Source organism: Elephantulus edwardii, unplaced genomic scaffold (genome assembly GCF_000299155.1).
Source record: "Elephantulus edwardii isolate Elephantulus edwardi_28Jun2011 unplaced genomic scaffold, EleEdw1.0 scaffold00202, whole genome shotgun sequence".
NCBI lineage: Eukaryota > Metazoa > Chordata > Mammalia > Macroscelidea > Macroscelididae > Elephantulus > Elephantulus edwardii.
In genome coordinates this window covers 529,735-553,666 of record NW_006399952.1, presented here as the reverse complement: position 1 = coordinate 553,666, position 23,932 = coordinate 529,735, and the positions used below count along the sequence as shown (strand labels likewise).

Genomic DNA, 23,932 nt, shown 5'->3' with positions numbered 1-23,932 from the left:
CTTATAAACAAGAAGAAAACAGTTAGTACTTAACTATCATTTTTTTTGTCAAGTATAATGTAAATCATTAGATTAACCTCAGTGTCTTTTTGGAAGTTTTGAACACACCAAAAGCTACATTCCTTTTATGGTTTTGGCAGCAGTTTTAAACATTTTCATGAATAAAAATTAAATTTGCTTTCAAGACATCTTGCCATTTTATCATTGTGTTAAAAAGGGTGATCAAAATTCTCCAAAGCCCTAGTATAATTTTATGTTCATAAGTTTGTAGAAACCGTGGAAAATAAACTTTACATGTGCTGCCAAATAATTTACAACTGATGCTGTATATATAAGAGGAGACCATTGTGTCATAGGACTTCAGGAGAGAAGCGAGTTTTGAAAGAATTTAAGCCATAATTTCCAATGCAGTAACATTTTTCATTAAGAAAGATCCCTATATTTCAATCACATTTTCACCCTTGCATGACTTTGCAAATTGCTCTCTGCTGTGCGTGAAGAGGAGAGGAACTCCAATGGTAATTTTCTGAAACCAGCAGCTGGAAAATATAATGCAAACAAAAATGAAGATACAGTATATCTGATTATTATGATGTCACTTCTAATGTTATTCATGATACACACAAATGTTTGTATTCTGTGTACTATAGCACAATGTTACACATGATTTTGGATGAAATGTATTTAAAGTATTATTATTATAACACTCTTTAAGAGTTGGAGGGGAAAAAATATACATACACCTTTTGACATTTCCACCTTATTGCAAGTGTTCTGTCTCCTTACTGTGGGAAAGGGTTTACTTGTACATGTAAATATGTATTCTATTTAGAGGATTCTTTCTTTAAAATTAGAGTGGATGGCCTTTTGAAAATGCTGCTTTTCCAAAAAGGTATTATCGTTTAATCTCATCTGGCAAATTTGAGGGTGTAGGCAAGTTTTCCTCTCTTCAAGTCGGGCTGAAAGCTCTGCCAGTGACTTGAGAATAAGTAAGTAAAGCCAGAGGTGATGAAATATTAACACATGGCTGCACATCCAATGCCATTTCTTCGGGAAGAATTTTTTAGAAATATAGTTGGCATTATGAACTATTACAAAGAAGGAAAAGAGAATGATGTTGGCCTTCAAGATGAGATTTTTCACTTTTGAATTAAATTTCTCTTACTCATCTAATTTAATGAATATTTTATTCAGTTGATATTGATGACAAAAATGTTTACATTCTGGCATGTGACTTTATAAAAACCTTAAACTAGAAATATCTGTCTCTGAGTTAGAGAAATCTTTGAGCAAACCCTTCTTTTGATCCTTCTCAAGTCAGTTACACATTTTTCTCTGCAAATAAAGAGCCAAATTGTAGGTTTTAATATTTTGGATGTCCCTTGAATGCAGAAAGTTCATATATGTCAAGGGAATATATATTGGGTGATTTTTCCTTTTTTAAGGCAGACTTGATTTCTTCAGAGAAAAGTAGGAAGACATATTTTTGCCTTTATAGATGCACAAATAGCAGTTGCTTCTGGATTTTCACCAGTTTTTTGTTAGCTGCCAAATAGCCTTTGTACTTTCTGATGGGATGAAGGGGAGAAGGCAGCATTGCCTTTAGTGACAGTTTGAAAATATTATAGAATATAATGGGCTCTTGCTTCCAACTGTTTGGGTTCACATTCTAATTTTGCACTTATTTATTGGAGGATTTTTTTGCAGGTTGCTTTATGCCTTTCTTCCTAGATCCTCTATTGTGAAATGTAGAAAATAGTGTTAATATCTTAGGACATTTGAGAGATCCAGTCAGATCTTCTCTATGTATCGCTTTTGGTGGTAATTACGGTTTTGAAGTTGTTGCGTCTTGAAGCAGAATTTGTTCTCCTTTGACTTCTTAAGGCCCTGTAGCGCATCTGATAGCAACAGAGGCTCAGGTTGTATAACATGAAACCTCTTAACCACAAGCTATTGTTTGAGACATGAGGTAATGAGCCACCCTTCCACAGAGTCCTGACTGTTACTGTAAGATCAACAACTTTTAAAAAAAAGTAGAATCAGAACAAGAATTTGGAATGGTGACCTGACACCATTTATGATGGATCAGGAATGATCTGTGAAAGAATTTGATCGATGGCAGCTTCACAACCTGTTTTTTCCCCTCACCACCTTTCTTGATGGCTCAGTTCAACAGTGAAACAACTCCTGAGTGTTGTTCTCTTTCTGTCCAACACAGATGCCAGAATTTGTTATTCAGCTTAAAAATGTATGTGGTAATCACAGTTGCTCACACCTCTGTTAGCTTCTGATTACGTGGAACCCAGGCAGTCTTTAGGAGAATTAACGGACATTTGTCAACATTTCCATGGTAAAACTCTTAAATGTTTAAACATGTTCTTGATGCTCATTTAAATATTTATCAAGTTCCTATGACTCCTTTCACTGTTTGACTGGAAAGTTTAACAAACACTGAGTAAGTTTGACTTTTCAGTAGAAGTGAAAGATAGTACTTCTGAGTTCAGTATCTCATCCAACTCTTTTTAGCATGTCATCGTCTTTTGTGCTTTACAGAATAGCGCCCAGAAAATTCATTGTTTGAAACCTCAATTTATATAAAACTTATTATGTGGTATTTTTTCCTTTTTGTCTCTATCTTATTTGTATCCTTTCTGCCTTTTTTTAAAATAAAAATAAGCACTGTTGCTTTTCTTTTGTCAACTTCCTAAGTTGCATGAATTCTTCAATTTACAAATATCCTTATGCGTTTAATTATTCAATAAATATTTGTTTTGCAGCCGTGGAACACTCATGTTTATGAGAGTGGTAAGGAAAGTCCAGCGATGGAATCAAAAGTGATCCACTATCTCTCCTTATGTCATTTCTCTCCCTCACTTTATCCTTACATTTTATAGCCCAGCCTTCGTAGCCCTCCCTGGGACAGAAGTTAATTGTGTCTTCTCCATGAAGGTGACCTGTAGTGTAAACTACAGAGGGAATTGTAGAATCAGATCTGTGTTTGAGTTCATGTACCTCTAAATCATGGGCAAAGATCAGGCAGACGAGGCCTCCCCTCCTTATTTTAAAAAATAAAATAATAGCTATCTTGAAACATCTTTCTGAGGACAAACTTTGAAAGACATACTATCTGCAAGTATCTAGCACAGAGCGTGGGAGGGAAAGCTGTGTGCTGTGTATTAGTGACTAGCCCGGCACTAGGACAGAATTTTGCCACGTATTTTGAACCCTGTTCTCTTAGACACACCCACAGTTTGAGCATAGAGACCTTGTTTTGAAAATAGCATATACATCCATTGCTCTATCACTGAAAAAAGTTTTCGAAACACTTTCAGTGGTCCATCTGTAATTTTTAATTCCACTCCAAGTAACTAATATACATATATTCAGAAGAAAACTTGGAGGACAGGCTACAGTTGAATTATTATCTATCTGTCATCTGTTTCTAGCAAGCATTTGAAAAGTCATAAATTACATACATCAATGATAAATATGTTAGTTGTTTACCTTCCTTTATTAAAAATACATGCTTGAGAATTGTTGATGTTGGTGGGTACCATCGAGTTGAGCATGACTTATAAATGACCCTATGAACAATGGTGGCATCCACTTCTGAAATAATTTGCCTCCAGAAACTTTATGAATGTGGAGAAACGATGAAAGTTATACAGGTGTTCAGGTCTTCAGTTCATAGGGTCTCTGTGAGTCATCTACAGCTCGATGGCACCTAACAACATTACTAAATTAACCAAGCCTTCCTAATGTGTTTATAGAAGCTATATTTGAAATTTTCAAGAGACTTAAGAAAGGAATAGATCATTTTACTCAAAAGTGAAAAGAAGTACACCCACTCCTCATTTATTGAAATTATTAGGTTCCAGAGAACCATCATATAGAATGTAAAATGAACATTAGTCGGGGACTGGGCCTCAAGCCTCAGCATCAGCACCAGTATCATGTGCCTGCCCTTGTCATCCATGCCTCTTGGATGCCTTGGACATTTCCTGGCATGTGTATAGTGCACTTAATTTTCTGCTCCATCATTGCAGAGCTTGTCAGGGTATGAGTGGTGTTTGTGTTATCTGATACCAGTTGCCGTCCTACTGCCTGTCCTGTGTGGGGATCCAACTCCTGCTACCTCTTTCTCTGGTTGAGGACCCTTCTCTGTGTGTCACCTCGCCCAGCCAGCCCTGTGTGGAGGCCCTGCTCATCCCCCATCTGCTCCAGCTCTCATGACCCTCCTTCCTCTCTCTCTCTCTTCCCGTCTTTCCCTGCTTAGCTTCCTGCCAACTTTGAGTCCTTGACCAGCCTCTCTTTGCCCTCTGCTGCCTTGTTCCATCATGCTTTTTCACCTGCAGCCTTCATGACCAGACTACAACTCCAGGGTGAATGGGAGAAAATGTCCTTTTGGTGGTTGGTTTCTGTCCCTCATGTGGCTTGGACCAGTTTATTGTTCTAGGTAGAGAGATGAGGTTGCCTAGGCCTGGCCAGAGCCTGGTGTGAGACCCAACCTTCAGTGCTTACTCCTGAGAAGTTTTCAGAGTTGTCACATACTGTGTTGCCTGCCAAACAGTAGTGCACCTCCGTAGAGGAACCTGCAGTGCCTGTGCAGAAGGAAGGTGAGAAGTGTCCCCCTCCTAATACTTACAGCTTTGGAAACTCAAGAAAGGGACATTGAGTAAGAATCCACTAAATGGTAGTGAATGCAAGTGAATTTTAAATGAGAAATGTTGGATAATGGTATGGTCAGCAAGTGAGGAGTACATGCGTGTGTGTATATATGTGTGTGTGTGTATTAAAAAATTTTAGAGATAATAATTCAAATCTTTACATACATTTTCAAGATAAACAGCTATATTTTATTTCATATGTTTTAATATTTTAATTTTATATATTTCAATGAAAACTAAGTGAGGCATCACACACTGCAGTGATTACTTGATGAATTAATAAGCTAAGAATCTTCTTGTATTTACCATAATAGAACAGTTTAATGTGCTCCTTCATTAAGAAATGGAAATCTGAGTTTTTATCAGAAGTGAATTCCTTTGGAGTAGTGAAGTAGTGAAGAAGAACTTGTCTTATGTTTGTAAATTGGGCCTTGGACTTCTGGGTCACCTTGATAAAATTATTTAACTCTCCAAGACCTGAGGTTCCTTATTTATAAAACTAAGTTAATTATAATAATTTCTTCATTAATAAAATTTTCCATGACATCCTCACCCCTGAACCAAGAGGGAGCCTCATGATAAATGGTGAAAAGATTGAAATTGTTGAAGATTTCCCTTTACTTGGACCTATAGTCAATACTCTCGGTAGCAGCAGTGAAGAAACTAAAGCCATGTTGCATTGGGGAGATCTGTCCTGGACAACTCCAAAGTTAAAGATCTAGAGTGCCTATTTAAAAACCACAATCATAGCCATGGTGTTACCACTTGTTTCCTGTGCATCTGAAGGTCGGGCAGTGAATGAAGATGACAGAAGATATCTTTGAATTGTGATATTGGTGAAGAGTATTGGATATGCTTTGGACTTCCAGAAGAACAAGCAAATCTGTCTTAAAGGAAGTGTGATCAGAGCACCTCTTCTCGATTGGGAAACTTCATCTCTTTTCCTTTCCACATATTTTCAAGAAGAACTGGTTTCTGGAGAGAGATGTCATTCTGCGAAAGGCAAAGGGGCAGCTGAGGAGAGAAAGACAATGAGATGGATTGCTACCATGGGTTTGAGCAGGACGGAGATTGTGAGGATGGCACAGGATAGGGTGTCACTCAGATCTATTGTTCAAAGGGTTGCTGTGAGTTGCAGTTGGCTCAGTGACACCTGACAACAACAGCAGCTCCAGCAGCAACAAGATCATGTAAAAGGAGGCACACAGAGCATCCTAAGTGCGTAATAAGTACCTCTGAGTATTATTTTACTATCATTCTGACTGTAATACTTTAGTAGACAGAATGAAAGCCCTGGTGGCTCAATGCTTGACTACTTGGTTACCAACATGAAAAGGGCACTAGCTACAGCCTACCAGTCCTTCCACAGGAGGTTCTAGCAATCTGTGTTTATAAAGATCACATTCTTGGAAACCCCTTGAAACAGTTCAACTCTGTTCTGTAGGGTCACTCTGAGTGAGAATGTACTTGAAAGCAGTATGTTTTCTTAGTTTTAGCCATATTGCTGGCATACCTCTTGAGATACTACAGTTTCAGCAAAGGGACCATTACCGTAAGAGAAGTCAAACAGTATTCTTGCTTTTCCCTAGGTTTTTAAGTTACGTTTGCATTACACTTCCATCTATTCAGTATGTGATAGCAATACTGTGACAACTACCAAAGTGTGGTGGGCAAATGATCGTGGCGGACTTTGTTGACACCAGTTGCATAAACCGGTACTTTGTAAAGGAATTAAGTGACTATAACTCCCAGTGAAAGGAAATGCAGGAACAGAATTGATTCCTGTGGTGTCCTGCACATGAGGACTCATTACCTTCAGAACCACTGTGGGACAGAATAGAGCTACCTCAGAAGATTCCCAGGACTTAAATCTTTGCAGATGCAGACTGCTTACTCAGGAGGTGGCTGGTGGTGTTGAACTTCTGCCCTTTTGGTTAACAGTTGAATCCTTAGCTACTGGACCTCCAGGACTCCTTTCATATGATAAAGTCTGACTCATTTCATATGATGAAGTCTCAGTAAACATGTGTATGATGAACTGATTGTAACCGCTGTTTGGCTGTGTAACAATCACTGTTCTCCATTCACATTCCTAGGTGCCTTCTGCTACTTCCCCACCTTGTGTGCAATGCACGTCAGTCCTCTGACATCTTCATTCCAGCTGCTGCACTTGAACCCGTTGTTGCAGCCCCTCTCCAGTCCAGCTTGTGAAGGATTCTTTCCTTTATTTTCTTTTCCTTTTGGGTTGTCTCTCTACTTTTCCAAGTGTGATGTTCTTTCCCTGAGACTGGCTCCTCCTGATAACAGGCCCAAAGGATGTGAGATGATATCTTTCCATCCTGACCTCCTAGAAGTGTTCTGAATGCGCTTCTTCCAGGAGAGCTTGTTTTGCTCCACAGTCAGTGCAGTGCATGGTGCATACTCACCCTCCTTCACCAACACTGCAATCCAAAGCCAGCCGTTCTTCTAAACACAGTATTATCTGCCTCTTCTAAACCCAGCCTGCAGGTGGCTCGATGGCACATAACAACAACCACAACAATATTATTGTGTTCTACTAACTTGACACAATTTAGTTTAAAGAAATCACAATGTACAGAAATTTAAAGGACGTTTTCTAGAACACATATTTAACATAAAGTGCTCTGTGCATACTTGTTGCATCTGTACTAAAACTGAGCTAGAAAAAAAATCTGCACATAAATTGCCTCATGGCTTTGCTGTCTGATGTTACGGAGGCATGCCAACGATCTTCGGATCATTTCTGCTTTGTGCCTTAAATAACCGGGAAAAGTGGTGTACAAAATGCAGTGGGAGCCTGAAGACCACTGAGCACACACTAATGATGCAGGTTTTTTCTTTTATTTTCTCTTTTTCTTTCTTCTTCTTTTTTTTTTTTTTACACTCTTTACTAATCCAAAGAAGGGCTTAGAGATTACAGTTCTGATTTCGTTTCCTTTTTGATTGGAAAAATGTGGTAGATATAAGATCTGGGAAATGCCATTTGAAGTAAATTAACAGAAACCTATGAAACATAGTTAACCATAGATATAGTCTGACAGTAAGAAGAATATTGTGAGAAGCAGAGGAAATCGTAGAATGACTGTGTATTACTCTGACAGTGAATTGGTATTATCTCTGCTATCAGATAATGCAGTTATCATTAATTTTCACATTTGCATTTCAATCTTTGGAAGGAAATGACTCTTGCTGGATGAAGATAAGAGCTCTGTACCACTATAATGAACCATCATTTTATCCCATTGCTTTGTGTCCATATGAAAATGAGGCAGAGAGGAGTGTGTGTGTGTGAGTGTGCATGCGGGTGTGTGTGTATGTGTGTGCTCATGAATGTGTGTGTTTATAGGGGTCAGAAAAACATTTTAACAAAGTGTCAGAAATTGCAACAGACTTCTGAGCCCTTTATGAAACAAAGTGTCAAAATAAATCTTCTGTAATGTAGTTAAGTGGATATCGGATTAAAAGATGAAAGCCTTACTCTTTGTAAGATAGAATGGCACATAAACAGAAGGAAAAGTTTTCTTTATCTTACTTTCTTACTCCAGTCTGCACTCTTGGATGGAATTAAGAAACACATAAAGTAAGCACATTGTCCCTACCTCCTTCCAAGAAAAAAAAAAGAAGTATACATTAGAGGCAAATTACTTAGGACTCTGTTTAACAAGATGCTTATGTTCTTTGTGCCATAAAGGTTTGTGTAAAAGAAAGCCTTTATTGTTGTATTATTACATGCCGTAGAGTCAGAACCTACCTATAGGTGACATTCCAGCAGATTTTCAGAGGCAGTAATCACATGGGAGGAGATTGCTCATCCTTCTCCTGCAAAGCACTGGTGAATTTGAACCACGTACTTTCGAGATTGCAGTGTATATTCTTACCACTAGGCCAGAGCTTTCTAAAGAAAAGCGTTTTCTTTAGAAATAATTATTATTGCTGTTATATCCATAGTCTTTACAGTTACTTACTATGCGTCAGAAAGCTGGAAATTGGCTAGGAATGATAGAAGGAGAATTGATGCTTTTGAGCTGTGATGCAGGAGAAGAGTATTGACTAGACCATGGACTGCTAGAAGAACAAACAAGTTCATCCTAGAGAGGGTGAGACCAGGCTGCTCCATGGAGGCAAGTATTCTGAGGCCTCGTTGAACATATTTTGGACATGTTGCAAGGTGGGGTCAATCCTTGGAGAGGGACGTCATTTTTGGGAGGATGTAGAGACAGCAGTGCAAGAGAAGACCCTCGATGATGAGGTGGATTGATTCAGTGACTGGAGTGTGGGGGCAGGTGTGTCAGAGACAATAAGATTGGCACAGGATAGAGTGGGGTTTAGGGCTGTTGTACATAGGGTTGCTATAACTTGCAGGAGACTCACGGCACATAACAACAATTTTGTATACCACTTCAACAGTGCAAAGATGGAAATTTTGGATATTTAGTTAACAGCATGTTTTAAAATTTACGAACATGTAATTTGTTTGTATAAGTTTAATGTAGAAATTCAAGGTAAAGGAAAATAAATTCAAGATTAATTTTAGATCTTGCCTTAGAGTGACTTCATCAAATATACTTCTAGAATATGAATGCACTGGCAGATTTGGTAAAAATATCATGATCTCTGTAAAAGGTATCATAGCACATGCTTCCTGTACATTGTCCCCCAGTCAAAATCAATCAATAATCAACAACCATTTATAATAGATGTTTCCTTAACTGAAATAGTGTTAATCCCTTCTTTAAAATTTACAAATCACGTTACACAAGAGTCATTTGACAGCCACATGTGTCCTTAGCAGTTATTCCTCTTATTGTAACTTTGAAATTATTTTAAGTCTCACCACTGGACCAATTGGCAGCATCAGGATGGATGGTGAGGAGATTGAGATTGTACACAGCTTTAGTTTGCTTGACTCCGTAGTCAACAGTCTTGGCACCAGCAGCCAGGAAATTAAAAGGCATATTGCCATGGGAAAGTCTGCTGTTAGGGACCGCTCCAAAGTGCTGAAGAGCAATGGTGTCTCTCTGGAGACTAAGGTGCGTCTGATACAGGCCATGGTCTTCGCAATCACTTGTTATGTATCAGAGAGTTGAACAATGACCAAGGAGGATAGAAGGAGAATTGATGCCTTTGAGCTGTGGTGCTGGAGAAGAGTATTGAGAATACTATGGACTGCTAGGAAAACAAACAGATTTGTCCTGGAAAGGGTTAAACCGGGTGGCTCCTTGGAGGCAAGGATTCCGAAGCTCCGTCTAACATACTTTGGACATGTTGTGAGGAGAGACCGGTCCTTGGAGAGGGACATCATGCTTGGGAGGGTGGAGGGACAGCGCAGGAGAGGAAGGCCCTCTATGAGGTGGATTGATTCAGTGACTGGGATAATTGGGATGGGAGTGTCAGAGACAGTGCGATTGGCACAGGACAGAGCGGAGTTTAGGGCTGTTGTACATAGGGTTGCTATGAGTCGCAAGTGCCTCGACGGCACATAACAACAACAGATTATATAAACTAATGGTGTATATGGTTCCAAAGAGAGATTGTTTCTCTGGAATCTCTGTCAGATCCTTTGGAGAGGCTAGCTAGATGAACCTCACAAAAACCCTTTGTTGTTACGTTCCATCGAGTATATTCCAGCTCATAGCAACCACATGTACAACAGGATGGAACATCACTGGCCCTGGTTCAGCCTCACAATCATTGCCATGTTTGCACCCCCTCTCACAGCCACAGTTTTGATGCATGTCATTGGAAATCTTTTTGTTTTCTTCTGACCCTTTTCCAAGCATAATGCCCTCTTGATGACATATCCAGAGCCCATAAAACAAATTTTAAACATTTCCAGCCACTGTATCTCTCCATGTCACCAAAAGTCGTCTTTTTTTCATCACACTCTGCTAAGCATAGTGTCTTCCAAGGATTGATGTCTCCCAAGGACCTGTCCAAAGTGGACAATGCATTTTTAAAATTGAGGAAAAGTATAGAAACTCTACTATGGCTTAGAAATGGCTTGACAGATACTTTTAAATTTTTGTTCCATTCTAAGGAAGTGAACTAGAAATGGTAGATGAATGTGATCTGTGCAGGAAAGTACATTGGCGAACCCCAGTCAGTGGGCTCATACACAGAGAAAAAGTCTCTACCCTCCTTTAAGTCAGCTGTAAGTTTGGTAATGGAATGTGCTTTTGGTATACTGTAGGTGAATTTTTATAATGCTGCTTTTAAATAGAGTTGCATTCTTTGGTGATTTTGATACATGACTAAATATGAACCCCCAGGTAACCAATACTAGGATTTGTACTTTGCCCTTCCTCAGAAAGCTACAGAACAAAACAAGCCTCAGACTCCTTGTGCTTGAATTGGAACTGATTTCTAGCTGACCCTCCAAGTTTTAAAAGGTCATAAAGGCCAAAGGGGAAAATTGTCCATAATTCCCCCCGGAATTGCTGGTAGTTGGGATCATCACAGATGTGTGACTTTTAGGCTAGAAGCACTTCTCCCTTCGGGCCTGCCCCCAGAGCTCTTTCGCTAAGGGATTTTTCAAAATTCATTGCTGCCAAGTCAGAACCACTTCATAGCTGGCCTTACATTGGGTTTTCAAGGCTATAAATGGCAAGGGATGAGATTGCCTGTCTTTTTCCTGCAGAGCCATGGGGGGATTCCAACTGTCAGAGTGGAGTGGCCTTTGGTTTAACAGTGCAGTTCTCTGTGGTCTAGGACACCAGAGCTCCATCGCTGAGCCTTTGTTGTTGAGCTCGAGTAGACTCACAGCTGACTCCAGTGCATTTGTAGAGGCAGTAGATCACACTAGAGGAGAGTGACTGTCTTCTGCAGAGCAGCTGGTGGATTTGAACCACCTGCATCTGGGTTGACAACACAGCTTCTTATCACTAGATGACCAGAGTCAACTTAAAACTTTTCTCAAGAGGGCATTCTAATGAGCCACTACCAGTTAAGAAGAACTGACATACCCAAAGCTTTTTTGCCATTTCTTCTGTACCTCTTTCATTAAGACTTATTTGCTGAACATTTTGGTTATAAGGGTTATGGGCGTTGATTTATTTCTTTGTTTCAGCATTGCGGCCTGAAAAAAAATACCGTGAAATAGGATTAATCCTCATAACTGGAGTGTTGAAACAGGAAATGAAACAAAACACCTTTATGATCATTTATTTTTATTTTACTTGATTCAAAGTTATAATAACCACCACAAGTAGCACCAACCCTGGTATCGACCAAGTGGTACAGTCTCGGAGTGAAAAGATTGGACAGAGTAGAACTATCCCATAGAGCCTCCAAGGCTGTAAATCTAGTTAAAGGAGACGGTCGCATCTTCTGGCCAATGACCAGTAGACCGATATGGATTAGATGTCATTTTTCAAAGGGACAATAAAAATAGACTCTTAAAGATGCATCTGTTCACGCTCTCAGTGGATCACAAATAGAAGAGCAGGACTAGACAATCTAGGTGAGAATATGGTTAAGACAGTTCAGAACGAAACCTGAACTCCAGTCGTGGGCAGAAAAGTAGAGAAAACACTTCATAGAGAGAGCCTGAGGAGGCACCTGGGGGGAGGGAGCCGCTGAGAATGGGGTGCATTTAAGAATAAAGGGGTGGGGCCAGTAGTAAATGCTGCTGAGATGCATAAACACATGGTTTTCACATGAACTGTTTAGATAAATGCTGAAATATGGAGGTTGAAATAAGGAGACTGATGCTGAAATAAGGAAATTGAAAGGGACTAGTAAAGAAATGGACTGAGCCAGAGGAGATGTTTCCTGAGAGCTTTATGAAACATGGAACGATTTGGATTTTCTGAAATAGTTCAGACATAAAATTGTTTGTTATCGTTGACCTCTTGTTTTACTTACTATTCATCCAAATCTTAAACATTAGGGATATGCCTTCATAGAAGTTTGTATCCCTATTTCAATTATTCATACTCTACTGTATTCAAATGAAGACAGACTAGGAAGAAGGATTGGTCATCTATTTCCGAAATGACAGGCCTGTGTACAATAGGGACAGCACAAGAGAGGAAGACCCTGGATGAGTCGGATTGACTCAGTGACTGTGTTAATGGGAGGAGGTGTGTCAGAGACAGTACGATTGGCTCAGGATAGAGCAGAATTCAGAGCTGTTGTACACAGGGTCGCTATGAGTTGCGTGCAGCTCAACAGCATATAACAACAACAACAACAACAACAACTACCAATTAGCTCCCAAGTTTATTTTCATTGGAAGGTATATTCTGCTCATGTGATACATTTGAACTTTACATAATTCATTTCTGCCTTTTCTTTTAAAGTTAATTATTTTAATCTTTATGTTATAGTAACTTTGATTTGCTAAGTAGTTTATGATTTGATTATTGTTTTTTAGCTTTGTGTCTTTTAGTTTACAATTGTGCACTGCATGACATCTGCTTGGGCAATGACTGACTGCTTAGAGGTCAGTGGTTCCATAGGGGTGTACATAGAGTTCAGAAATCCTGTTTGGAGAACAGGCCATGGAGAGCTTTTCTTTACATAGTGAACCCAGCAGCTTCCGGTGTGCACAGCTCCCTGCGTGAAAACATACATATAATGGCTCTTATATAAAAACTTTTTATAAAAATATACAACCTGTACTACATATCTTAATATCATAATAAAAGCTTATTCTACTGGCTTATGTATGCATGTATATATGCCATTACTTTAATGTGAACTTTCATATTTTTATAAAAGTTTTTAACTGTATTGTTAGACTCATAGGCACCAATATCCAGTCTCCTGTGTTGTGTATCTGTTATGTGTTGTAGTGTTACCTCTCTGTTTAATTCTACTTAGAAAAAATTGCAGTGAAGTGCATTGTGATTCCCCAGCAGTGCTGGTGATAGCAGTAATAAGAGGCAAAGGAGAAATACCTATTTAGAAGCGAAACAAAAGTTTATCAAATAACAGACAGATTGTCAGTGAACACTATTCCTTGTGAATTAAGAATTTACATGATTATCTTGTTCACATAATTGGATGGCCTATCTCATAGACCATGTCATAGGCATGGGAGCTCTTAGGGAGCTCTGGTGGTCTAGTGAGTCAAGAATAGCCCTGCCAACCCAAAGGCAGTTGGTTCAAATTTACCATCTGCTATAGGGACCTCTCTAAAGTACTCAAGAGCAACGGTGTCTCTTTGGAGACGAAGGTGTGCCTGATACAGGCCATGGTCTTTACAGTCACTTGTTATGCATCAGAGAGCTGGACAATGACTAGGGAGGACAGAAGGAGAACTGACGCCTTTGAGCTGTGGTGCTGGAGAAGAGTATTGAATGTACCATGGACTGCCAAGAAAACAAACAGATTCATCCTATAGAGGGTTAAACCAGGCTGCTCCTTGGAGGCGAGGATTCTGGGGCTTTGTCTGATATACTTTGGACATGTTGCAAGGAGAGACAGGTCTTTGGAGAGGGACATCATGCTGGGTAGAGTAGAGGGACAGCGCAGGAGGGGAAGACCCTCTATGAGGTGGACTGATTCAGTGACTGGAGTAATCGGGATGGGTGTGTCAGAGGCAGTGCGATTGGCACAGGACAGAGCAGGGTTTAGGGCTGTTGTACAATAGGGTCGCTATGGGTCGCAAATGACTCGATGGCACATAACAACAACAACTATGGGAGAAAGATAGGCGGTCTTCTCCAGTGCAGTTTACAGCGGAGGAAACCCACTGGTAGATTAGCTGTGAGTTGGTTACAACTTAAAGACAATGACTTTGACTTTAGAATGTTGACATTAAGGAATGCAGGACTCTACCTCATACATTAAATTAGGGAATACTTTGTTAGGTAGAGAGCTCAACTCCAATTCATATCCTGAGTCTGCACCTGTTTGTAGCTGACCCACCAGCAGGTTTTCTGGAAATAGCAAGAAGGATGACTCATCTTTCTCTTGGAGGATCACTGGTATGTTTAAACCACCAGAGAAGTCCTACCTTTGGGGAAAAGGAAAGGACTATTTGCCCACCACAGACTGTTGAATCAGTACCTCTTGTCATGGAACCAGTCATACTCTTTAATCTTGCTGTAGGGCATGTTCTGAGGAAAACGACTGATCTGTGTGGGTGAATTATATGACCCAGCCCTGAAGCCTAGGGGAGATACTGGATCCGGTTTAGGAGCTGAGCCCACTAGGATAGGACCTCCACAGAAAAGGAGTGTTTACTGTCTTGTACAGGGACACATTTTAGTAAATGCTTCTCAGATGGAGAGTCAGATAGGGTTCTGATGCTCTCACGGATTTCCTTGGAATTGGGAAGTGTGCTGATTTTTGACCTCTTAAAGGATTAGGAGTAAAAATGAAGGGTTACTAACAGTTTTTACCACAGAGTAAAAAAAAAAAAGAAAGGCTACAGAAAGGATTTGTAATTTGTGGGAGCACAGACAGGGAGACTTGATCAGTTATAGCCAAGATAGTCAAGTAGAAAGTAGCAGAGGAGAAAGGGCAGTTGGCCGAGGGATCACAAACACACATACACACGTATTTTAGGAGTTCTGGTGATGTAGTCTGTAGGTGGTTGAGCTGTTAACATGAAGGTGGTGCCGCTTTGGCTGTTCATATCTATAAAGGGCTCTGTAGGTGGGAGAAATAGGGACAGTATTTTCCCTTGTGATTTACATCCTCCAAAACCTGATGACAGCTCAACTATGAGTAGGTTCTGACAGCAAAAGGAGGGAAGGGATGGGAAAGGGGAGAGGAGAAGAGGAGAGCGGAGGGGAGGGGAAAGAAGGAGAGGGGGCGAAGGGGAGAGGGACAGGAAGGGAAGGGAGGGGAGAGGAGAGGGAAAGGAGCAGAGGGGAGAGGAGAGGAGTGTTTGTTGTGTGATTTACAACCCCCAAGTACATATCTATAATTTTCTCCTATTACTGTGTATCATCAAATTGATTCTCAGTCACATCAACCCCATGTGACAGAGGCTGTAGTATCTTTGTGAAGTCAGATCACAAAGTCTTTCTTTCAGAGAGCCTCCATAGACTTGAAAAGCCAACTTTTAGCAGCCAACAGTTTACCAGTTGTTCAGCCGGGGCCCCTTTTTCCTGTGAGTAGTGTGGAACTTACTCTTTATTTTTAGTCTGTAAGGAAAAAAGCTTTACTTGGGTGAAAAATCTTTTAATGTTTAGTGGGACTTTCAAAGCTTATTTTTAAATTTGTGGTAAACCATAAAAGCCCCTAATGCAGTTGCTGGTGTTGTCGGCTTGGTTCTAACGTACAGCAGCCTCTCACACAGCATATCAAAGCGCTGCCTGTCTGCACCATCTTCATAGCCGCTCTGGTGCCTGAGCTATTGTTGCGCCTTGGGCTCCACTTAGTTCATTGAGGATCTTCCTTTCTCTCCCTGACCATTTACTTCACCAAGCAAGAATTTTTGCTCCAGGGACTCGCCCTGCCTGATAGCATGCCCAGAGTGTGTGGGATGGAGTGTACTTGACCACTGGAGCTCTGGTGGCCTCGTGACAAGAAACTGTGCTGCAATCCCAAAGGCACATGGTTCGAGGCCACCAGCTGCTCTGCAGGAGGATTAACAATCCTCCTTCCTTACGATTAACAGTCTCTGAAAACCCACTGGAGGGTGAGAGATAGATTGGTCTGACTCGAAGGTGCGTCACCACCACAACAACTCTGAGTGCATGGTTATAGTTTAGAAGTGCCTTCATTATAAAGCACAAGTAGCTGTTTTGGAGACCCCTGATGTATTCAGTCACAGAAGACTATAAAACAATGTGGCAAAAATGAATGTCCTGTAAGTAGGTTTTTCTGGGAGAACGAACCAAATTATTTTAAGGACACATCACTTAGGAACTTGAAGCTATTGTTATTTTATGATTAAGTTTTGATCAATACGTAATGGAATGTTTTAGTGTGTTTTTAAGCAAAAGAATATGTTGTTATATAACCCAGATTTTGCCTAATTGTAGCCATTCTTTTAAAGGTAAAAGAAAAACTTAGCAGAAAAACCCAAATGTAACAGAATCTTTTCTGACTTCAGGGCTGCCTTAGTCCTACAGAGTAGAATGAGATCTGTGGAATTATTTGGTTGCAAACTTTACAAAAGCAGATTGCCAGCCCTTTGCTTGAGCCAGTTGACCTTTCATCAGGAAGCTCTAGTGGCCTAGTGGTAAGAAGCTACACTGTCAATCATCAGGCACACGGTTTGAATCCACCAGTTGCCCTGCAGGAGAAAGATGGGCCTTCTCCTCTTGTGCAGATTAAAGCCTGTGAAAACCCACTGGAGGGACAGTTATGAGTAGATTCTGAACCAGTGGTACCCAACAGCCACCTGGGGCTTGGTAGCAGGGTGTCAGCTGTTTGTATTGGCCACACATCTTCATAAAGGGTACATAGAGAGTAGTATGAAAAGCAGTTATCAGATACTTTAATATATAAAAATGAATGTGATATAAGTTATATATAACTGATGTGTGACCTAATGTTAACTGTGGCTTAAAAGTAAATGAAAATAAACACTGACAAAGAACCCCCCCCCACCCCCACACCGAAATAAGGCATCTATTTTTCAGATCGTTATTGCCTTACAATGACTGAAACAAAACCTACTAGATTTTATTAAAGGAGTCTTGGTGGGCTTTTCATTGAAAGCTTAGCAGTTCGAATCCACCAACTAAGACATGGATAAAGAGGAAGTAACCTGCTTCTTTAAAGACTGGGCACCCAGTGGAGTCGTGCTGTAAACTGGCCTTGACTCACCACTGTGTGCAGATAATTAATGTTGATGTCATAAAATTCTACTGTGGGTAATTCTTCCCTCTCTCATGGGTCTTTCCACGTCCCATCAATTTAGTTCTAACTCATAGTAACCCTATAGAAGAGTGCAACTGCCCCTTCAGTTTCTGTGGCTGTAACTGTAACATAAATAAACTGCTGCATCTTCTTCTGAAGACAAGTTCAAGCCAGTGACTTTTTGGTTTGTGTCACGCAGTATTATATTTTAGGGCATTATTTTTATCGTAGGAGTGTGTAATGAGGGTTGCAGAGTGGATTATATTTGGGGGTAGGGGGTGGGGTTTGGGGAGGTGCGAGGGGGGGGGATTGTGTACCAATGAGGGAGTTTTTCTTTTGCTTTTCAAGGAGAGGAGCGGGGTAGGGGGGTGTTTGTGCGGGGAGAAGGGTGCAACAGTGAATGAATAGAATTCCAAAATCTCTGTAGATGTTCATTGAAATGAAAAATAAACAAACTAAATTAATAAAAAACAAACAAACAAACAACAAAAACTGTGGCCCCTACGCTGCTGTTCTTATAGTAGCTCACATTTACTGAGAATTTGCTATGGGCCCGTCATTGTTCAAGGCCTGGGGGATACAAGAGTGAACCAAGCCTCATTGTTTTTTTCTCATAACAGTTTAGGAGGTTGGCACTAGTATTCACACCTTGACCACTGAGGAATCCGAGACATAGGAACATTAAGTGTCATTTCATTTAGGATCATACAAGAAAGGGCAAAATACTCATGTTCCTGGGCCAATATAAGTCATAGTTAACTTGATGGCATCTAACAACAGCAATGACAACAACATTGGTTACTGTATTTTAATATCCTGTTACCTCATGATGGGGCACTGGCGGCGTGGTATATAATGTATAAGGCTGCTAACCAAAAGGTCAACAGTTTGAATCTACTGACTTCTTCTTAGGTGAAAGATAAGATATGCTCCTCTTATTAGAAATTACAGCTTCAGAAACTTAATGGAGAATTGCTAGAAGACAGAATTAAATTGACAGCAGTGGAGTTGTTTTGGTCACCTAATAAGGCTCTATCGTATTCCTTTGCATATTTCAAAGAGAAGGCACATAATTTTTGTTAATATTAATTAAGCTTCATTTATACTTGGCTAAAACTATGGTTCCTAGAGCTCAACTTTTTGGGTACTTTGTTTAATTTCTCATTTATGGATCTTCATCCTGGAAAGTATACGTAATAATGATAATGTTTGTCATCATCCATCAAGCCACTGTCTCCAGATATTGTGCTTTATTTTACCAGTAAGAATATGGAGCCTTAATGAAGTAATAGCTGATAAGTAACCCAGCCAGGATTCTAATCCTAGCCAATTTAGAGGATTCAGAAGATCAGCCAGGAATACTGACAACTTCCCACTACAGGATACTTTCTTTAGTCTAGGCTTTATACAAAGTGATGCAATTGAATACTTGCTCTAGTTCAACTGTAAAATATTGAAAGGTTAGCCCCCTTTTAAAGTGGAGGATATTGAGTCGTAGAGTAGTCACATAGCTTATCTCCCCACACGCTGTGAATAGGCGCTGAGACAAGTATGGCCCGAAACCTTCTTACTTCCTTCTACTGGATGTGGGAGAGAGTTCTGGCTGAGGTCACAGAAGTCAAAGGCCAGCAAAGGGTAGCAGGAAGACTGTGAGAAATAAAGGCCATAAAATAAGCTTTCAAATTCTGCCCCAGATATAGAATTCCAGAAATTCTGCATGAGTTAGTCAACCTTTATTTCTATCAGCTTTCTCGTCTTTAAAATGGGTGTGATAGGACCTAGCTTTTGATGGTTGTATGAGCTTTTTGCCAGTGAAGTACTCAGAAGGATGTCTGACACACGGAAAGTGTGATAGAAGTAACTGACTGTAACGTTGCTCTCAAATCCTCTTAAATACCACATATTTTTGTCCATCTTAAATTGTCTTTTAACTTTGCTTCTTCTCCATTACTGTTTTTATTTGGCCAGCGAAAAAAACTAAATTTTATCTATTTTTTTCCCTGAAAATTCTCACATTTTTAAAGTTTCAATATCTATATTAGGATAAAGCAATGCTAGCTCTTAGGAACTCTGGTAGCCTCGTGGTTAGGAGCTACACTGCACTCCCAAAAGGCATGCAGTTCCAATCCACCGGCTGCTCCATGAGCGAAAGAGGAACAGTCTTCTCCCATGCCGTTTCCTGCCGTTGAAACCCCACTGCAGGGTCAGCCATGGCTCAGTTAGGTCTCTGTGGTACATGGCAACAGCAACAACAATGCTAGCTTGTTGACTTTCAGTGGCTTTTGAAGTAAATATTTTAGTTAAAAAAGAATTTCACCATCCATTCGTCATACTAAGATTCATTCTACAATTTAACATGCATTTTTTAAAAAATATGTAAGATACAAAAGAATGGTTTAAATTACTTGTTGATAAAAGAAGTAATGGAATTAATTAACAGACATGGGATCATGTACTTATAAGATATTGACTATTACTTAATATTATTAAATGTACTAATTAAATTATTATAAGTGCATATAAGAATTAAATATATAAGTAAAGTTGTTGTTGTTGTTGATTGCCTTTGAGTTGGGCACAACTCATAACGTCCCTGTGAACAAAAGGCTTAAAGCCGCTCTACAGCTATCAACAGTACTTACAAGATATTAGCTCTATAGTTGAGGCTAGTTAATCAAAAGAGCCGAATAGAAATTTCTAAGCTTCTTTCCAGTCTTGGCCGAATACATTTTTAAAATATATTCTTTAAGTTCATTAGCATTCTGGGCAACTGTGGAACCCTAGTGGCATAGAAGGTAATGTCAAGAGGTAAGCAGTTTGAATCCCCCAGACATTCTGTAGGATGAGTATTTACTCCATAAAGACCCATAGTCCCACTAACCCAAGTGAGGGTCCCTGTGAGTCTGGAGTGGCTTTAGATGATTGTTTGAGTCCCTAAGGGTGTAATGTTAGGCTCCATAGTCAACAGTCTTGGCACCAGCAGCCAGGAAATTAAAAGGCGCATTGCCATGGGAAAGTCTGCTGTTAGGGACCTCTCCAAAGTGCTGAAGAGCAGTGGTGTCTCTCTGGAGACTAAGGTGCGTCTGATACAGGCCATGGTCTTCGCAATCACCTGTTATGCATCAGAGAGTTGGACAATGACCAAGGAGGATAGAAGGAGAATTGATGCCTTTGAGCTGTGGTGCTGGAGAAGAGTATTGAGAATACCATGGACTGCTAGGAAAACAAACAGATTCATCTTGGAGAGGGTTAAACCGGGTGGCTCCTTGGAGGCAAGGATTCTGAGGCCCTGTCTACATACTTTGGACATGTTGTGAGGAGAGACCGGTCCTTAGAGAGGGACATCATGCTTGGGAGGGTGGAGGGACGGCGCAGGAGAGGAAGGCCCTCTATGAGGTGGATTGATTCAGTGACTGGGATAATTGGGATGGGAGTGCCAGAGACAGTGTGATTGGCACAGGACAGAGCGGAGTTTAGGGCTGTCGTACATAGGGTCGCTATGAGTCTCAGGCGACTCGACGGCACATAACAACAACAACAACAACAAACAAGGGTGTAATTGGTGAATACATTTAGCTGCTAATTGAAAGGTTGACATTTTGAGTCTACCCAGAAGCACCTTGGAAGAAAGCCTCATAATCTATTTTTTTAAAAAAATCAAATATTGATAACCTGCACCTTACCCATGATGATATTTTCAGTAGCTTAATATGTGTGTGAAAGTTGAAAACAATGAATAAGGAAGATCGAAGAGGAATTGATGTGTTTGAATTGTGGTGTTGGCAAAAAATATCGAATACCATGAAAACAACAAGCAGCTCTGTGTTGGGGGAAGTTCCTTAGAGACGTGGATGGTGAAACTTCCTCTCACGTATTTTGTATGTGTTGTCAGGAGGCGCCAGTCCTTGGGGAAAAGGCATCATATTTGAATAAGTATAGTCAGTGAAAGAGAGGCAGACTCTTAGTAAGGTCACTGATTCGCCCTCTGCAGCAGTGGGGTTGATCAAGGCAGCACCCGTGAGGCTAGGACAGCACTGGGGAAGCTAGGCGCTGATCTGCTGTTTGTAAGGTCACTGTGAGCCATGGTCAATTTGATGGCAACTTACAACAAAACCCCACCACAACAACACAGGGCTCAGTTCTTGACATGCATGATGTTGTCATGAGTCAGAATTTACTTAAAGACAACTGGTTTCATTGGTAACTATTTAAATAATATGTTTCATATCATGTGCTCTTCAAAGGAAAAGAACTGTACTAACCTTTTATTAATGTTGATTATTATTGCAGTAGTCATTTTATAGGAAAACTTAAAATTTAGAGAGGGGGTAAATATTAATTCAGGAAAATATGCCATTCCTTTCTAAATAAAGAAATAGCTGACTACTAAGCCTCTTTGTATTTAATCTTCATGTGTGAATGAAATACAAAAAAAAAAAAAGAAAAAAAAATCCCTATTCAGCCGGGCTATCTTGAGTCTCCCCTTGAAGAAACAGTGGGAGTTAAGTTTTATCTCTCAAGGTTGTGGTTAGAGTTTGCTTCCCAAAAGGGAAGCATTTACCTCTCTTCTAAGGATGACTTTCTATTTCTGAAATCTGTATTTACCTCTTAGGCTCCAACGTTTAAACACTTGAAGTACCTCTTCTAAACCAGAAAATCCTAAGTGTCCAAACAACCTGGTGAATCGCTTCATAGTCTTGGAAATGATGAGTTGTGTCCCCGCTGCTCTTGCTGTATGTCGTCGAGTTGGAACTGTCCCATGACCCACCCTCCAGCAAGGTTTCAAAGGCAGTAAATCGAGTGGGGAGATATTACCTACCGATTTCAGACAGCATCAGAGTTTTCAGAATTGCCGTCCTACATTCCTTTTCCATTTTCTTTTTGAAACGTACTTTCTACAGACCTTTTCAGACATTCCAGACCATATTATTCTCATGAGATTTTTATTCTCAGTTTAGTTTCCAATTTAATCGCCCATCCAGGACTGCTCTCAGTTCCCTTTCTGAAGAAACAAGAGCCATATGTTACCAGATCATTCATTCTTTATGGGTTTACACACACCACACACACACACGGGGCAGGGGGTGCGGGGACGGAGAGAGAGAGAGAGAGATTGCTATTTTATATCTTGATTTAAACAAAAAATCCCTTTTAAAGAATCAGACATACAACCATCCTCATCGTTTTCATAAAGCTCCCACTGAGTAATTGAAATCCATGGAATTACACACACACATTTGCACACAGGTTTGCAGTGAGTGGTGGGTACTGATACTCAATAGAGTGCTCTTAAAAAATAGAGCAAATGCATAAGACATTTTTTCGCGGTTTTCAATTTGTAAGGGCATGGTTTCATTAGAGGGGAAAAAGAGAGAAGCCATCAGGCAGGGTGTTGGAGAATGCAGACTCCTGATGAGGCCAGCAGAGAAGACAAACTAAGTGTACAAATGCAGATTAGGCCTCAGAAGATGAGGGTGTAAAAGGGATTTAATGGTAGGGTGGATTATAGAAATCCATGTAACAATGTTAAATAATTATAGTTCCAGCCGAGATCAAAGCGGTGCTGATTGAACGCCCTCAAGCTGTTAACACAAAGTAACTCCAAGGAAGAAAATGCCCGCCTTGGAGATTGGTCAGCCAGCGCAAACAATGTCTATGATCTATAGAAGTTGCAATTGCATTGAAGGCTCTGGTTGTGGGGGAGGAAGGACGGAGGAGGGACCCTGGTGGGGAATTTCTTCTTGTATGTTAGGCTGGCTATGGAGCAGCAGTTTGTAATTTGGTTGAAATTGCTCAGAATATGTATACAGTTGAGCCCTTTCTTTTGGAGGGCAGGGGGAAAGTATATTTATTCAGCTGTATCACAGATGTCAAAGGGAAGTTCTGTAATTGATTCGTGTATCATTCTTGATTTTTTTTCCCTTTGAAGAAAATTTCACGTTCACTGTATATATGGGATAAAATGACAGGAGAATAGAATGGCGGTAGGTGGATAACAGGAAAAACTCTTTGTGGAAGCAACGTTTATCTACTGAATGAGAATAAAGTGCCTTGAATAGTATGAGAAAATGAGAAAACAGCTATGCATATGAGTTCATTTATTTACTCAAGATAGAAATACAAAACATTTGAAATTTGTTTTCTGACACAACACTGATTAATATAATGTTCTGGACACCTTTCCTATAAAACTGTGTATCATCTCTATAACGGGGCCATCTGTGCATCATGGAATAAAGGAAAAAGGGTAGCATGGATTTTAGTCCTTGCAGATGTAACTTGTACGTAATTTTCCAAAAGGTGGAATTGCTTATTATTGTAAAAAGTCACACTGAAAATTCAAAGCGAATAAATGTAACATCTAGATTTACAGCAATTGTGTTTCTCTATCATATTCATTTAAATATACAGATGACATATATGTTTGAACTGTGACGTTGAAACACAATTGAATTATATAATTGAAAAGTCAATTATTG

The 23,932-nt window shown here is 40.0% G+C and overlaps 1 protein-coding gene across 1 annotated transcript in view; it reads left to right on the top strand.

Moving 5' to 3' along the window:
- ZFPM2 (zinc finger protein, FOG family member 2) overlaps window positions 1-23,932 on the top strand; it is a 608,205-nt gene that overhangs the window by 159,522 nt on the left and 424,751 nt on the right. The window lies entirely within an intron of this gene.